Source organism: Tenrec ecaudatus, chromosome 4 (genome assembly GCF_050624435.1).
Source record: "Tenrec ecaudatus isolate mTenEca1 chromosome 4, mTenEca1.hap1, whole genome shotgun sequence".
Classification (NCBI taxonomy): domain Eukaryota; kingdom Metazoa; phylum Chordata; class Mammalia; order Afrosoricida; family Tenrecidae; genus Tenrec; species Tenrec ecaudatus.
This window is the reverse complement of record NC_134533.1, coordinates 174,268,759-174,287,892: the sequence shown is the minus strand read 5'-3', so window position 1 is coordinate 174,287,892 and position 19,134 is coordinate 174,268,759.

The window sequence follows — 19,134 nt, the reverse complement described above, 5'->3', positions numbered from 1 at the left end:
TTCTTGTTCATATTCATTTTTGATAAGACATTATATTCTAATTTAACAGTATATTCAAAATTATGTATACTAAGCAGCCTATTCTAAATCATATATACTAAATTGAATAGTGTATTCTAATTAAGCTTTTCCCCAAAATATGACTGGAGCTTTTTTGAATAGCAAATAGGTTTGAATTATGTAACAAAAATTAAGCTAAAGTGATTTTATCTAAATTATACTGATCTATATCAGGAGAAGTTAAAGACAAAAGTTCCACTCCCATTGAGTTGATTCTGACTCATAGTGACCCTAAAAATCAGAGTACAATTGTCCCTTTAGCTTTCTGAGGGTAGAAGTCCTTACAGAAGTAGGAAGTCTCATGTTTCTCCCACGATGCACCTGGTGGGTTCAAACAGCTGACACGTAACCTACCATGCCACCGTGGTGGGCCCTTTGTTGAGAGAGTTTATTCATTTTTAAGTCCCTAACATACTAAGTACATTTCCATCCATTAATATCATCAAGAGTGTTGAATAATGAATGTCATGTGGTCCACATATTTTCCCCTGATAGTATATTCAATTTTCCCCTGAGAATATTTTCAACCACATATTTTTTATTAGAAAACAGGGAAATAGCCACCACAAATATAACAGCTATGGTTTGGGGGTTAAGACTAGTGGAAGTTATTGCATGAAGTCTGAACTCTTGCGGCGGGGGGCGCAGGGGAAGATGACAGGTCACACGTATACACACACTCTCTCTGCTGGCATCCGGTCCAGAGATAGTTTCGGATTGGGGAGTGGTTGGCATGTTAAATATTTGTTCTCTGGTAAAAGACCTGTGCTTTTTTCAGGAGTAAAGCATGCCAGGAGGGGCATCAACCCGTCTGAGCTCAGGCACCAATGTGTAGGGCATTGCTGAGAAATTCCAGTGACTCAACGGAGCCAAGAGAGAACCTAGCACAGGGGTCTCTGGTTGTAGGAATGGAGAGTGGGAGAAGATGCTCTCAGTTCCAGCTCACTCATCTGCAGACATACAAGATGAGCCTGTTATTGAGTTAACTCAGTAATTCTGGCTCCCCATCCGCATGCACATATTCTCTGTTCGTAAACTCTGACTGTGAGGATGACTGCGTTGAGATTGGGACCAAGCTACTTTTCTTCCATTATAGCAAGTATATGGTGACTTGGTGTGTTAGGCCGGGCTCATTAAAGCAACAAACTCAGAGACGCTCATGCATGTATAAAAGAGAGCTTTCTATCAAGAAGCTTTATATATCAGGAAAACATCCCAACCCAGTCTATAAGTACAATACCAGTCCATAAGCCCCTCTTCTGACTCATGCAGCCACATAAAATGATGCAGAATGAAGGAAGATCACAGGCTGGTGGGTGCAAAACCCCATGGATCCAATGGCAATGGATGCATATCCAGGGCTTTCACAGATCTCCTTGTGGAGTCAACAGGATGGTGAAGGCAAAGCGAGAGAGAGAGAGATAGAGAGAGAGAGAGAGAGAGAGAGAGAGAGGTACCTAGGACCCTTCTTATGAGATAGTCACACCCACTAGGAGGTATTATCAGGCTGTGACCTGATTAAAAGGCTAGACTTCACCCACATCTGCTGATGGGTGCGACATTGGCACAAAAAAACCTATCACATCTGGAAGTGTGGCTTGTTAACAACTGATCAGAAGAAGACCTGGTGGCATAGCTTAATGGGTTACATGATGGACTACTCACTGCAAGTTCCGTAGCTCAAAATCCCCAGTCCGTCCAGAAGAAACAGGAGGCTCTCTAATCCCATCAAGATTTACAGTATCAGAAACCCACAAGGGAAATTCTACTCTGTCCCATAGGATCACTAGGTGTTAGAACCAACGCAATGGCAACTACTTAGAGAATCAGGAGAAAGTTGTCTTAAAGTGAAAATTATCAGGTTAGAACAGAGTGGCAGAAGACAAAGCAGTTGTCCTCCTGGGGAAGACCTCTTCCTCAGACCTGGGACATCATCTAGTCCTCACACTTCTGCTGTGAAATGAGGGTGTGGGGCTCCCCTGCAAAACCAGGGCAAGCAGATTTAGACGGTGTCAAAATGCAGCCCAAGGCCCTCTCTGTAAAACAGGCAAATTGTCTGAACTCAAAGCCTATTTGGGAAAACAAAATAAAAACAACAAAAATAAATAAAACAAACAAGCAACAACAAAAAGCTGATTTGGGTGGACTGATTTTCAGTGACTTCCTGCAGCGTTACCATGCACATTGTTTGTTTTTATGAAAAATATGCAATATATTTGGTTTGGTGATTCAGTGTTATCCACAGGCCCAAGCCAATAAATATGTCAGCTATGATTTTTCCCTTCTTACATAATCTGATTTGCTCAAGCTACACACTGTTGTTGTTGTTTAATTTAGTTAAATCAGCGAGCACAAATCATTTTAAAATTATTTAGACACTAAAATTCGTGTCTAAGCTAGAAGTTGAAATGTCATAAACAACGATCAAAGAAAAGTTTTTGCTGTGAATTTGAAGTAGGGGTTCCAGAGTTCTACCTTCTCTCTTCCAAGCACAAGCTGCCCATTTCCTGGAAAATGGCGATTCATTGGAAAGTTTGCTTGCGGGAACGAAGCAGCGTGGTCAGCTATTGTTGCCTAGTTTCCTAGGGTCTCTGTCCTGGAGAGAAGGCCGCGCGCGAGAGAATTCATGGTGGCAGCTTACCATCTGTTCAGCTGTAGCCGCAGCAAATGGAGAGAAACAGTGTCTCTGAAGTTTCAACTCACAAAATGGGAGAATCACCTCATTACCTCCTGGATGCCTGCGACTGCAACTTAATCGTGTGGTGTACAAATGCTTGTGCCATAAAAAATATGTTCTCTCTGTAGTATGCTGAAAACTGAACTGCCCTCACACTCACAGTGACGTCTCATAAAACCACATGAATTTGCAGTGAGTCCATTTGTCTTCCTGGTCTGTTCATAGAGCATTTATCATGGAAGAAGAACTTCAAATGCTTTGCTGCTGTTGGCTTTCAATAGTCTATGTGACCATGGTGCTGACTGCAGTTGATGAACTTCACCACGGGGTGGAGGCTCTCTGGGTACCCATGGAGTCTTATAAAGATTCCTGGGAAAAGTCAAAATTCAGCATGAAAACAGAATTCAATGCAGAATATCAATTACTGGATACATTTATCATTCCATAATATTTCTGAAAATGTGAGGCGACAAACACAGCTCCTCTCTGGGCACCGACAAAAGAGAATGCTATTAACGTTTCACCTTTCCTTCATCAATAGTTTTACAAACCAGAGTTGGACCCCAGAGCCTACAGTGAAAATTAACATTGTGTTTCTCTGTATGGTCTGAGGGGTAAAAAAGAAACATTGAATGATATCAATGGCTTTGATTTGTTACATGAAATATGGCAAATACATTGTCTCTTCCATTTGGTGTGTGTTAATCAGTCACTTCAGAGATTGTAATGACAGACCCAATCTCTCTATGGATTTCACACCCCTAAAATGTTTAACATGTTAACATCACTAATAGCAACAACAACAACAAAAACCCAGCAGCACAAAACCAAACGTTGAATCTTTGCCTTTTCTGTATCTACTAAAAATTAACTTATTTCTCCTGTTTCAGCCATATAATAATCTATTTTCCAATTCCATTTCCACATCCCTAGTTTTAATCTGGATCACCAAACTAGACGTTAATTTCTAAATTCGCCTAATGAAAACCAACCAACCAACAAACCCACAGCCACTGAGTCGATGCCCATGCATCGACCCAGTAGGACAGGGAAAACCACCCCTGTGAGTTTCCAAGACTATTTTTTAGAAGTTGAAAGCCCGCCTCTCTCCCTCAGAGAGGTAGATGGTTTAAATTGTCGATTTTACAGACTGCAGCCCAAGGTTTATGCCGCTGAGGCTTTTTTCCTTATCTAAGCTCCCCCTGGAAACAAGCAAAGGCAGAGAGGGCTGGCTTGGGTTCCCTGGAGAGTCTGAAGACTTCAACCTTTTGGAGTGAGGGTACACATGCCCAAAGTTCATGGGATTATGGGTAAATTGTGTTTTATTGTGCCCCACTTTAAAACATTTTTACCCCCAAATATGAAGGCTTTTACCAGGAATGTAAAGGTTTGTGGCAACCCTAATTTGAGCATACTGTATACATTCGAGGATAAGGCTAGTTTTCAGCACATTTTTATGCAGTTTTTGTGGTGAAATTGGGTGCCTCAGCTGATATTTGGGTCAGTTTATGCTCGAGTATATGTGGTATTTGCATGTGCTTACTTTATGTCTCTGTGATACATTTTGGTAACGCACACTTTTCAAGCTCTTTCATAATGTTATCACACATGCAATAGACTCTAGTGTAAATGTAACTTTTATATCAGCTGGGGAACCTAAGAATATTGTGAGACTTGTTTTATTGCAACACTTGCTTCATTGCAGTGGTCTGAAACACACGCAATACCTCTGAGGAATTTCTGTATGTCACTAGCATCTGCAGAAAGAAGACGGTGTTCTGGGAAGTAACCGAATTGAATAATTGATTCTCGGGCGGAAGGTAGAGAAAGAAGCAGAACATGCGTGAGAAGAAATGAAAACCCAGGATTGTGATGTGGAATTGCGAAGAAAGTCGTCCATAGGAATGTAAGGCAGCAGCCTGTGGTCCCCATGTCTGAGTCTCTAACCTGGGGAAGCATTCTCAGAAGTAATCGTAGGATCCAGTATTCCCACATCCACCAAGATTCCGACAGTCTGTCTTCATTCCACATCATTGTTGCTTTGTGTCACAGGTGCTTTTTGGAAGATTCTTGAGACTCCCTTTCTTATTTCCCAATGAAGTGCATCTTAGATGAGAACTTCTTTTCTTCATAAAGATAAAAAGAGATTCATCTTAGATACGGGCTTCAGTTTATGGCACATAAACAATCTCAAATTTAAAATTTGCTACATGTTTCTGATGAATATGTGATAGGTCAGCTCAACACATTTCCTAACATAATAATATAACTCTGTTACCAACAAAGGAAATTTTACAAATGCTTGCACTATTCAAATTTTCTCCAGCCCTCCGAATGATGAAATGAAATAGTCTTGATTGTCTTTATTAAAGAACTTAATAAGGCACCTACTTGAGTCATCATTTGGCTGCCACAATACATGACAAAAATAAGCTAATTAGCCCAGAGAGGTCGATGCCACCACAGTCTGTGTCTAGTTTCTTCTGACTCTCTTCTCCATGGTGCTGAATGTCTGAGATTTCAAAATAAAACTGGTGAACTAAAGAGTTCCCATCGCAATCTGACTGGCCTTGCAATATTTGAATATGGGCCAGAGTAGAGCCACTTGCTATACTGGACAAGATCTGTCTTTCTCAGGACAGATGGGCAAAATGACAAGAAACACATAACTAGAGGATCATGGTGCATCTTCTGACCAAAAAACCTCCATACAACAACCCCCCCAAAAAATAAAACCAGAAAACAATTCACTGCCATAGAGTCGATGGTGACTTGTAGTGATCTCCTGTGGGTTTCTGAGACTGCAATTGTTTTATGGGAGTAGAAAGTGTTGTCTTTCTCCCAAGGAGCAGCCCAACGAGTAACCACTACACAGCCATAAAACCTCCATTTAGCTGGACAAAATTAATAAACACCACCATTGTCTAAGGCTATGTAAGAAACTGAGAGCCGTGCATTCATGAACATAATTGAAATTCTACTCGTAACAGATAGTCTTTACCTTCCCAATCTACACTTCGGGAAAGAAGTGAATACCAGAAGCTATGCCACTATTCCTAAAGGAGCTCTCTTACTTGGACATTGGTTAGTAAATCTCAGTAGCCAGTCAACAGAGAGAACCAGCAATCCCACTAACCTGCTCTGCTCTCTTGTGGGGAAAGCAACAAACCTTCAGGGCCGGGGTAAATATGGCAGGGAGTTCTGGGAGTGAAGTCACCTGTAGGGCTGTGGATTGGTTCTCCTTGAGTAGACACAACAAAGGATTGGATGCAATGGCTGTTGATTGGTTCTCCTTGAGTAGACACAACAAAGGATTGGATGCAATCAAACTAGACTCACAGAGCCTGAGTGTACTTGGAAAAGAGATTTATTTTAATGGAAATTCTATAATTTACTGAAATTTATTGAAAAACACAACTAGATCTAAAATTTAAAATTCACTGAAGAGATCCAATGGCAGATATAAAATAGCAAAACAAAGAAGATACAACAATAGAAATCATTCAAAGTAAAAAAATAATAATTTAAGATAAATGAACAGATTCCATGGTAATAGGGGAAAACTTTAATAATATATCATTACATACCTATCAGAATGCCTAAAATAAAAAATAGGGATGACCCTAAATAGGATGCAGATCAATTATAGTTTGAAGGTGGGGATATAAAATGCTACATTCAGTCTAGGAAATGTTAAACATAGCTAAAAAAATAGATATAGAATTAAAATAGGAACCTATAATTTCATACTTTATCATTTTTCTCAGAAAAAAATGAAATGTATATTCACATAAAACCTGCACATACATAGTTATAACAAATTCATTTATAGTATGGAATACTACTGAATAATAAAAAATAAATTATTAATGCACAAATCAATCCGGATGAATACAGATGCTATATGAAAAAAGTGCCAATCATAAAATATTGTACACCATGATTCCATTTATGTAACATAATTTAAAAGAAAAAATAGAACATATTAGAGAACATATGAGAGGTTGTAGAACATATTAGAAGTTGTCAAAGATTAATAGAAGGACAGAATCAGAGATGTGCTTATAAAATCGCAGCAAGAACGACTTGTGTGGTGATCGTGTCTGTATCCTGACTGTATCAATATAATTATGATATTGTACTCTTCTACTGTATAAAACTGGATAAAGTGTACATAGGATTTCTTTGAATCTTTTCTTACAATTGTAAGTGAATCTACTATTAGCTTAAAATAAATAATTTCAGAAGCTTTCTTTCAAAAATAAAAAATAATGACTTGCGTCTAAAATTAAGAGTTCTCACCACCTAACAAAAAGACAAGCAACCCTTTATAAACTGGAAAGACATTAGAAAATACAACTTCCTAAAAAGGATGTAGGGGGGACTAATGCAAAACCAAACTACGCCCACTGCCATTGAGTCATTCAGCTCACAGCCATCCTGTAGAGCACAGTAGACTGTTCCATGGGGTTTCCAAATTGTACCTCTTTTATGGAAGCACATTGCCAAATCTTTCTCCAATAAAGTAGCTGGTGGCTTCAAACCACTAAATTTTTGGTTAGCAGCCAAACATTAGAACTCCTTATGGTCATATTACCAACAACAACAACACCAAAAATCATTGCCATCAAGTCGAATCTGACGCACAGCAACTCTGTGGGTCAGGGTAACGCATCTTCTGTGGGTTTCCCAGACAGTCTGTCTTTTTCTGGGACAGACAGCCTCGTCTTTATTATGTGACACTATGAGTCCCAGGGAAATGAAAAATAACCATGTGAGACCCCACTATATACCAGGTGAATGAAGTAAGTAAAAGATGTATGAATATATGGCATCAAGTGTTAGAGAAAAGAAAAGGTGGAAGCCTAACATACGAAGATCCCACTTCCGAAAAGCAATGAAAATGTCCGCTCACACGAAGACGTGCACTTAAATGTTCTCGACTGCATTGTTCATAGCAGACAAAGTTGGAAACAATACAAATGCCCATCAACTGGAGAATAAACAAAATGTGTCCTGGTCATACAGTTGGATGCTCGTTAGTAACAGAAAGGTAAGAAATAGTGATGTGGTACATGAATAAACATCAAAAGCATTAGACTAATGGAAAGAAGACAAAGGCAAGATGAAAGATGGCATATGCTTGCGCGTGAAATAATGAGAAAAGAAAATTGATGGAAACAATCAGATAGCTGTTTGCCTGAGGTTGAGTGTGGGGGGAGGAATTGATTGTAAATGGACTACAGATATTCTTTAAGGTGGAAGAAATATTCTAAGCCTTGGATTATGGTGGTAGCACATTTTTACTCAATAACTAAAAATAAATTAATTATAAACTAACATCAGGTGAATGCCGTAAAGTGTTCTTAGGAGTACTGAGGCATACTGCTTAAGCCTAGATTGCTAAGTCAATGGACAGCAGTTAAAACCCAGCAGTCATTGCATGGGACCAAGGCGTGACAGTGTGTTTCTATAACGATGACAGTCATGGCAAAGCCTACGGAGCAGGCCCGCTCTGCCATGCGGAATTGCTGTGAGCTGGAATGGACTTGACAGCAGTGATTCTGTGGGACGTCCTTATTTGTTTTAAAGGATTGATCAATAGAGCAATGGGAAAATGACATAACTCAAAACGTATATAACTTCTAAATCTGTACATCTGATTATCAAACTATTCTGAAGAAAATGTAACAAAATGGAACTTATATAAAAGGCTTAGAATTAGTACATTTAAATGACTGCAAAAGTCCATTAATCACAAACTCTAATCCAGAATAGAAGTTTATGAACAGTAATTGGTAAATAGAACTTTCTCTGATGATGGAAATGTGTCTCTGTGAAGTTCAATATGTTTGCGACTATCTACACGTGGCTTTGGAGTATATGCAATACTCTGGCATTACTAAGAGAGTGCACTTCAAATTCCATTTCATTCTAATTAATTTTAATTTAAATAGCCATTTGGGAAGTGGTTGCCTACTGTGAGGGAGTCTAAAAAGAGCCCAAAGCTATGGGAAATTATTGCCATTTCTAACAACAAGGAAGGAATGGATAATTAGCTCAGACTACAGAATAGCTTTTAGAATTTTCCACCTCAAGATATGTAAATGAATGTAATTTTTACCCCCAGAAAATTAGCAAAATAAATATATTACCCATTATTGTGCAGATTGTTGGCAAAGAGAGGGATAAGGGAACTTGCTACTTAAAACAATGCTAACTGAATTATGAAGGCACTTTCATAATTGACCATGTATTTCAAATAAGTTAAAATTATATTTTCAATTGACACAGACATTTCACGTGTGGTAACTGACCCTAAGAGGACCATCTAAAATGATCTTTTGAGTACACTAACTACAGTATTTATAATAATGTCAACACTGACAAAAAAGAAACCAAAGCTACTTCAATTGAGTCTGTTCTGCCTCTTGTCAATCTTACGAGGGCAGAGTAGAACTGCTCCACAGGGTTCTGATGTGTTCACTGTTTACAGGAGCAAACAGCCAGTCCTTCTCCCATAGAGCAGGTGGGAGATTTGAATCACCAACCTGGAGGTTAGCATCCCAATGTCTGACCCATAGAACTACCAAGGCTCCATGAAACACGGACTTTAGTTTAAATATTCAGATTGGAGGCCAAGTTAAATAAATTACACTATAGTGTTAGTAAAATAATAGTGTGCATTACTATTTACTAAACTGAAAATATATTTAATTTTGCTAGTAAATGCAAAAAAGGTAGACTACATAGAAACACATAATGTGTGGCTTCTTTCTTTTAAAAAAATCTCTTTGTCTGCATTTATCTGTCTCTATATCTGGAAACATATAAATCAGTGTAGCAGCAGGACTCATCCCTGGGTGACCAAATTATAGGCATATCAATTAGGGATCATTGTTGGCAAGCACATAAACTAATTCCAGTTACATTAAGAAAAAATGCAAGCACTTTTTATTTAAGAAGACTTAAGAAAACATATTGAAACTAAATGAGTTGGAGAGAGTACACAAGAGAGAATGAGAAAGATTATCTATCTAAAGATGGACAGAAAGTTGAATTACATTAGAGAATGTTATGCACAGCTCCATTAAACAAATTTATAATTCTGGAGGCCCCTTAATGGTTCAGTCATTAAGTCTTAGCTATATTGCAAGATGTTCCAAGTTGTGTCTGGATGTTTAAGGAAACTCTATATGATATGGGTCAGAAGAAAGTTGAATTTCAGGGCTAGGTACTAAGTAAAATAGAAATGCTACAGGATAGCTCCCAACAAACAAACACAGAGCAAACAACAACAAGAAAAAAAGTCATTGCCATCGGGTCCATTGCAATTTATAGCCTCACAGTGATGCTAATAGGAATCCTGAGACTAAGCATCTTGACAGGACGAGATAGCTTCAAGTTTCTCCTGGAGAGTGGCTAGTGGGTTTGAACCAAGGACCTTTAGCTAGCAATCCACCCAGGCTTCTTAATACAGTTGTACTGGATTCATATACGCTGCTTATCAGCTTTTTCTACATCTATGTATATACCTTGGTTACCGTTTTTCCCTTCTTCTACTTTATGAGACCATGTTTTGTTTGTTAGAAATGCTTTTTTTTTAATAATAGACTTAACTTTTTAGAGCACTTTTAGGTTTACAGAAAAATATACGTTGGACATGTAACCAGGATCCATCTGTCCCTAGAACAAGACGTTAGGCTTGGTTACGCAGAAGAGCAGTGAGAAAGACAAAGTCCCTCAAAGAGATGAGCTGACATACTGGCTGTGACAAGGGTTCAAACGGAGCAGGTGTGAGGATGGAGCAAAGCCAGGCATTGTTTCCGTCTGCTGCACATGGGGTTGATACAACTCATGAAAGCAATGTGAGAGCATCTGACAACATCCAGACCAGTGAAAACCTTATGCAGAACATCAACACAACGTCAGACACTGAAGGCCTAATGAATGGAAGCAGGACATCATCCGAGATCGTGCAGGAAGATGGGCCCCTCGGGTCACAGGGCACGTGAAATGTGACTGAGGAGGAGCTGCTTTCTCAGAGTGGAGCCAACAATGGTGACCTAAGTTGTGTAATCGCTGTGGGAGTGGAGTCTTCAGAATGGGACTGATGAAGCATGATTGAAGGTAAGGAAAAAGAGCTGCAAAAATCTGCTAATGATCGGAGCTTGGAAGGTTCAAAGTATGAATCTAAGGAAATTGGAAGTCATCAACAGACAAGAGGAGACTATACACTTGGAATCCTCCAGATGGAATTCAGAGAAATCAAATAGACTACATGTGTGGGAAGAGAAGGAGAAGCCCCCACCAGGCTGCCTAGGGCTGACTGCGGGATAACTGAGCAACAGATCATCAACAGTTCATATGTAAGGTCAGCTTTAAATTGAAGAAGATGAGAACAAGTCTGCAGTTGAGTCTATCCCACCTGAATTTTGAGCACATCTCAAGAACAGATTTGACACACTGAACACTAATGGCAGAAGACCTGGGGAGCCATGGGAGGACATAGGAGTTTTCTGCACGAAGAAAACAAAAGGTCATTTAAAAGACAGGAGAGAGAGAAAAGACCAAAGTGGCTGTCAGAAGAGACTTCTAACCTTTCTCTTAGGTTTAGAGTCACTAAAGTAAAAGGAAGGCAGAAGAACTCAAAGAACTGAGTAGACATTTTCAAATGGCAGCTTGAGAAGATGACATCAAATATTATAATAAAATATACCAAGATGAAGAGTTATAAAACCATAAAGGAAGAATACAATCAATGTACGTTAAACTAAGAGAACTGGAGAAAAAATTTAAGCCTTGAATTGCAATCTTGAAAGATTTGATGAGCCAAATAGTGCCAAATTCAGGGAATAGCAAATGAAGATAGAAAGAATATACCAAGTCACTGTACCAAAAAGAATTCATGGGCATTCCACCATTTCAGGAGGCAGCATAAGACTAAGAACCGGTGGTGCTGAATGAAGAAATTTAAGCTGCACTGAGTGCATTAGCCCAAAACAAGGCTTCATGAATTAATGGACTCTGAATTTCAATGTGTCAACTAGTTAATGATGCACTAGAACAGTGGTTCTCAATGTTCCTAATGCCATGACCCTTTAATACAGTTCCTCATGTGGTGACCCCAACCATAAAATTATTTTCGTTGCTACTTCATAACTGTCATTTTCCCACTGTTATGAATTGGGTGACCCCTGTGAAAGGGTCACTTGACCCCCAAAGGGGTCACGAACCTCAAGTTGAGAGCCGCTGCACTAGAAGGACTTACTCGTCAATGTCAAGGAATTGGGAAGAGAGCTACTTGGCCAACTGTCTGAAAGAAATCCATATTTGTACCCCTTCCAAAGAAAGATAACCCCACAGAATGCTGAAGTTACAAAACAGTATGCTATATATCACACGCAATTAAATTTTATTGGAAATCACCCAAGAACATTTGCAGCAGCACATTGACAGGGCAGTGCCTGAAGTTCAGTCTTGATTCAGAAGAGAAAGTGGAACAATGGTAATGCTAGATGGATCTTGGTTCAAAGCAGAGAATACATGTGATTCACTTTCTCTTGCTGTAATTCTTGATATTTTTTAAAAATCTCAACCAATAGAGATACATTGCAAGAGCAGGATCCCTTGGGAGAATGTTAATCAGACTTCGTTAAGAAAAGTATTAAAAAAAATAAAATAAAAAATAAAAAAATTAAAATTAAAAAAAAGAAAGGTATTAAAGAACATGTTGGTTAAGAAGGCTGCTTGAAAGGCTTTTTCAGTGATTGCAGTGTGGGCCAGAGGCAACAGCAGAGGACAAATTAAGGAACTGGATACCTTGCTTTCATTTAAAAATAAGATTCTGAAATAGGAAACAAAGTTCAAGTGGTAGCTATTAATAATCCTTGGAGAAACTGGAAAATTAACCATAACCAAAGGAACCCTATTATGATTAACAATCCTATTATTATATTAACTACAGCTAAATATTCAACTGCTAACCCAAAGCCGTGAATGCTGTCCTTTTGATTAGCAGTTGAGTGTTTAACCACAATACCATCAGGACCTGAGGGATCCTTCAAGAAGGGGGCATTTTGGAAATCACATATGTGCATGTACACTCATATATGTATACGAAAGAACTTTATATCAAGAAGAATTTTATATCAAGTAAACATCCCAGCCCAGAGAAACTCAAGTTCTTAAGTTCAGTACAAGCCTGTAAGTCCCTCTGCAGACTCATGTGGTCACATGCAATGATTCAGAATTCAGGAAGACTAAAGTTTAGTGGGTGCAGACTCATGTAGATCCAAGGTAGGTGGAAACATGACAGGGCCTCAGTAGCTCTCAAGAACAGCAAGTGGTAATGGAAAAGGCAGAGAGAGAGGGAGGCTCCCTGGACCCTCCTTATGAGAAGGTCATGCCCACAGGAGTCACCATCAGGCTGTGATCTGATTGACAGGCTAGATACTACCCCTATACTTTTATACGAGTTAACGTAAGATTCTCTAACTTTCATTGTACACTGTAAAGCTTCTCCAAGGCTTTCTCCAGAAACCTGTTGCTAATGAGTCAAACTGACCTGATGGCAGTGAAGCTGGTTTTGGGTAATAATAGGCAGAGGAAAAGAAATATCCCCTGTAGGATATTACATAGATCTGTAGGATATTACATAGATCTGTAGGATATTACATAGATTCTGAAAGTAAGAAAGACTCAAAAACCCATTGTGGTTCATAGGCCAAATGATGTCAGCTGATAAAAGCAGTCTCGGCTTAAATCCCTTTTGCTGTGTCTACAGATGGCTCTGGGCGAAGCGTTGAATAGCTAAGCACAAGTTGGGCAATTGAAACGCACCAGCTGCTCCTGGAGAAAGATGAGGCTGTCTGGTCCTGTAGAGATTTACCGTCTTGGAAACCCTAAATAGGGCACTATAAGTCTGAATGGACGGAAGGGTAGTGGATGTTTGGCTCTTAGCAGATCCAGCGACCCAAGCAGAGTAACAATTGTGAGGAAGGCTCAGGGCTGGGTGTGTTTTACCGGTTGTGCATGGGTTTGCTGTGAATCAGAAATGACTCCAAAGCACCTAACAACAACAATCAGAGAATTGGGATTTATGACGGATATGGACATGGAAAGTTTTTTAAGTCCCCTGCCCTGAGTAAAAGAACAAGTACTACAAACATGGGGCCGGGGATTGCAAAAATCATTGTTACCATCTGTAGTCTGATGAATTTTACTTTACTCAAAGAACTTGATCTTTGACCTTGCTTCTTGAAAGATAACCTCTAAGATTTGAGATGTCCTCAGTAAATTTAGTCTTTGGTGGGACTGCAAACAACACTTGGGGGGATTATGCTGATGAGATCTCACTTGAGTAGAACCTGGGTGGGGCAGAAAAAAAAACTGTTGCCTGATCTCAGCTGCCCTACAGACGGTTCTACCTTTGAATTAGTCGACATAACCTCAAAGCATGCACCTAAGATTCCGTGGAGACCACGCTATATTTGTCTAACCCATTCATCTCCTTACATCCTGAAATGACTCTTCCCTGCCTTTCCTCTCTTCTAGCACCTCACCTGATTTTTTCCTTCTCAGTTGACCTTTCTTAGTTTGCTGAGAAACTTAAGCTAGATTGTTTTTATTTCCTACTCTTTCATTTGCTCCTCTTGTCCTCAAGAGTTATAAAAAGAAAAAAAAACCAGAAAATAAAAAACAAAGAAAATCAATGGCTGTAGACTCCACTTTATGGTGATCCCGCATATGCAGAGTAGAATTGCTTGGTGGTGATCATCATTGATAACTCGTCTTCCACCCAGTGCTATGGGGTGGCTTGGACCCAAACTTTAGCTCAGTAGTTTATAGCACTCTTCTGGGAGCTTAAAGAGTCTTACAACTGGCAGAAATATCCAGCAGCATCTCTGTCCCTGTGCTCGCTCTCTTCGATGTTACGACAGGTTTACTATCTTCCTTCCTTGATAAAGGTATTCCTTCCCATTCTCTTTTGGTGACACAAACAAACCCAAGTATAAGCATCTCTCTCAAATGTTATCTGTTTCTCCCATTCTCCACTGTATTATTCATATTAGTATATAAACAAGCTGATAGTTCTTTCCTTACATCTGTTTTGGTATAAAATTCATGTGTTGGGCTGCTAACCACAAAGTTAGTGGTTGGATCCCTCCAGCCACTCCTAGGGATATTGACTTGGCTTTCTACTCTTGAAAGAGTTAGTCTTTCAAACCCACAGGGAAATTTCTCTGTCCTATTAGGTTGCTATGAGTAAGAATTGACTTGATGGAAATTGGTTTGTTTTTTGTTTGTTTATTTGCTTTTATCTTTAACTTACCTGCTTCCAAGGTATTGTGCATGTAGTTCTTCCCATTGTCATAAACATACTTCAAATGATAGATTATGATGTTGTTGCTGTCAGTTCTGACCCATAGTCAACCTTATGCACAACAGAACAAAACACTGCATGATCCTGCACCACCCTTGTAATTTTTCCTATGTGAGACCGTTGTTGGAGCCATGGTGTCAATCCATCCACTTGTTTGCTGCCCCTCCCCTTTGCCAACCAAGATGTCCTTTTTCAAGGGCTGGTCTCTCCTGACAACATGTCCAAACTATGTAAGATGAAGTCTTGCCACCCTTACCTCTAAGGAGCACTTTGGTCATACTTCTTCTAAGACAGATCAGTTTGACTTTTTAGCACTGAATTATGTTTTGAGTATTCTTCACCAACACCACAATTCAAGTGCATTGATTCTTCTTCAGTCTTCCTGATTCACTGTCCAACCATCACATGCATAAGGGGCAATTGAAAATACCATGGATCAGAGCAAGATTACCTTAATCCTCAAAGTAACCTCCTTGCTTTTCAGTACTCTAAAGAGTTTGGGGGCAGCAAATTTACTTAGTGCAATGCATATTTTGATCTTGTGACTGCTACTTTCATGAGCATTGATTGTGGATCCAAGCAAGCCAGAATTCTTGATGATTTCAACCTTTCTCCATTTATTATGATGTTATATTGGTCCAGTCGTATTTCATTCTTCTTTACACTGATTTGTGACCCATACTGAAGGCTGCAGTCCTTCATCTTCATCAGCAAGTGCTTCAAGTGCTCCTCAATTTCAGCAAGCAAGGTTGTGTCATCTGCATGTGTCAGGTTGTTAATGAGCCTTCCTCCCACCTTGAGGCCACATTGTTCTTACTGTAGTGTAGCTTCTCTGATTATCTGTTCAGCACACAGATCAAACAAATACAGTGAAAAAATCCGATCCTGACACACAAGTTTCCTGATTTTAAACCATGCATGATTAGATTTATTATATTATATGTATATCACATGTGTAAATTATCTCACATAATTAGTGACCACCCCATTTCCCATTTTTCCATCGAAATACTTTTAGACTATCTCCATACTCCTAAATCCAATGTTCAAATGTCATTCTTTATCTTATTTGAGACCAAGGAGTATCAATTTACTGAATCTTTCCTTCTTCTGGAAACATAACAATAATGTGGATCCCAGGAGACATTCTCTTGGTTTTGTGTTAGTTTTGGTAGACTATAAAAACAAATTCATAGACACTCATATGTATATAAGAAAGAGGTTTATATACAAGATCAGTTGAATATTAAGAAAACATTCTAACCCAGTCCAGATCAAATCCATAGTACAATATTAGCCCATATGCTTGATACCACTATATAAAGTTCTCTTCAGACTCACAAAACATATGCAGTGATGCTGAATGCAGGAGAATCACAGGCCAGTGGGTTGGAAGTCTTGTGGATTCATGGTGTTGTAAGCATCTCAGCACTGGCAGGGGTCTTTAGGTGGCTTCTCTGGCTCCAGAGGTGTGGTTGCATCAGGATAGGTCCATGTGTTTCCTCCAGCTCCCAGGGGCAGCCCCATGTGCCTTATCAGTTGAGCATTTCTCAGGTAGTGAGCAGAGAGGGAGATGTATCTGCTGCCTCCAAGGAGGAAATACAGGAGTTCCCAGAATTTTTCAGGAGAGGCCTCATTGGCCATGATCTGATTGACAGACTAGACTCCACCCCTTCACTCTTAATCCTCTCAAGTCCCAAACTGACACCAGATTATGTAAATACCACAGTTTCTTTCTACTTTTTTCTTCCTTGTTCTGTCTAAGGCTCATGTTATTTCTCCCCTTTACCTGTTCTCTTCTGGCCAGGTCTCCCAGCTTTCCAAAGCTTAATCAATGTTCCAGGAATTTTACTTTCTTCAATAACAAACCATAGCTTCTTTCTCACTACTACTCCTGATCTGTTGGGTCTTCTAGCAGGAACACACCTACTTCATCCCATATGTCCATGGAGTCCTATCAGAAATGCTCCACAACAATATCTATGTTTTATAGCCCAGAATACTTATAGTGCTTCTCTGCCCACGTCAAACAAAAGATGACGTCTGAATCCACATGTAGGGGAGGGGTGGTGATGCAGAAAGGAACATAAAATACCTGTAATTGATGAGTTGGGAAATACTGAGGTTCACCTCAAGAACATAAATAACCAACAGTGTTTTGTTGTTGTTTTATGTCTGTGTGTGTGTGTGTGTGTGTGTGTGTGTGTGACTCTGAAAGACCAATTTGTCACCAAAGAAGGGTTGCAGAGTTACAAAAGATGAATGGCATGAACTTGGGTTTGCTTTAAAATGTGCTGCAGCTCCAGTATCCGCCTCCCACTCAAAGGCGAGAGCACCATTGTTAAGTAATATTTCTTCTTAGTGAGAGTGATTTGTTCTCACGCACAGGGGGTTCTTGGCAGGGATGCCTAATAAAAATTTATTATTTTTTTCCATTTTTCATTTTTGCGTTCATTAGTTTCCTGTAGTGCTCCCTACACCTCCTTTCCCTTTATTAAAGCTCATTTATGGAAATTATCTTACGCTCAAGAACATAAATAAACGTTTATTTAGCAAGCTGTGGAAATTAGGGACCCGCAGCCCAGATGATTAAGCTCATTAACCACCAGTGTCACAGAGCCTCTCTTACTCATTACTCAGTCAATTCACAGATTGTTTCAGCAGAATAGGAGGCGTCACTTCGCCCTGGGATCATCCGGGCTTTCTCCGTGGGTGTCATGGCACACAGAAGATAAGGCCAGCCAGGCCCACGGCGTCTTGCTGCTTCAGGAGGCCTCGTACGAATGAAAGCATTAATCATTCACGTGTCCAGATTTGTGTTCGTTCTCTTGCTCTCTTACTCTCCCTAACTTTTCTTCCTTTGTGTCTTCGACTGAATTATCTAGAGGCAAAGCCCATGAAGCCTATATCTGCATACATGGAGATATAGCTCAACAGAATAGCCCAAACCATTGCAGAGGCTGGCAAATTTATGGGTCACATTTCAAGATGGAGGCGTCTCCTGATTCACCTATCAGTGCAAGGGTTGACAAAATTACGATCAGCAGGTCAGACAGCAGGCTGCTGCCTGTAGAGGCAACTGAATATCCATGGATCTAAGAATTGGGCAATATTCCTGAGGAATATTGGATCTCAACATGGAGATGATTGCATAATATCAGCCCTTACCACTCGGGATGGCTGCATCATACGTGCCAAGCCACACAGATTTATGGCCAAGGCAAGTAGACACACAACATTAACTATCACTTTCTATAAAGGAAGAAGAAGTTAGGTGGTAAGAAGACTGTGAAATGTGTGTTTAGAAGGTCGTCTCAAATAGGAGCTTTGTAACTAGCATTTTGAAGGAATTTATTCAGAGCATTCGGAAAGCAGTGTGTGCACCTTATATTAGGTACTTTATATTTTATGTCATATTATACTTATATATACTTATACTAAATTAGGTATATCATATAATTTATTTTTCACTAAAGATCTTTATTTCCCAAAGAGTTCATATTGATTCTACCCCTTAGAAGCATCTTTTAAGCTAAATAATTGACAAAGCCAATAATTCACCTCAAGGAGCTCTACTAACTTAGTGGCTACACCTTGGGCTGAGCCTCACAAGGCTAACATGTAGAAGTCACCAGCCGCTTGGAGGGAGAACAGATGGGCTTTCTACTCCAGTAAAGAGTTACAGTCTCAGAAACTCACAAGGGCAGTTCTACTCTGTCCTGTGAGTTAGCGTTGACTCAATGGCAGTGAGAGTTTGAATTTATGATACAATTCAATACAAATTAAATATGGCTATCAGGGGTCCACTTTGTGTTAGTCTGGGTATATTAGAGAAACAAATCCACAAAAATACTCTATGCACATAAGAGAGGGTTTTATATGAAGGTTAAGTGTATAATAAGAAAGCATCCCAACCCAGTGCTGTCTAAGCCCAGAAGTCCAACATTAGCCAATATGTCTGACACTGATCTACAAAGTCCTCCTCAATTTCACAAAACACACACTATGACCC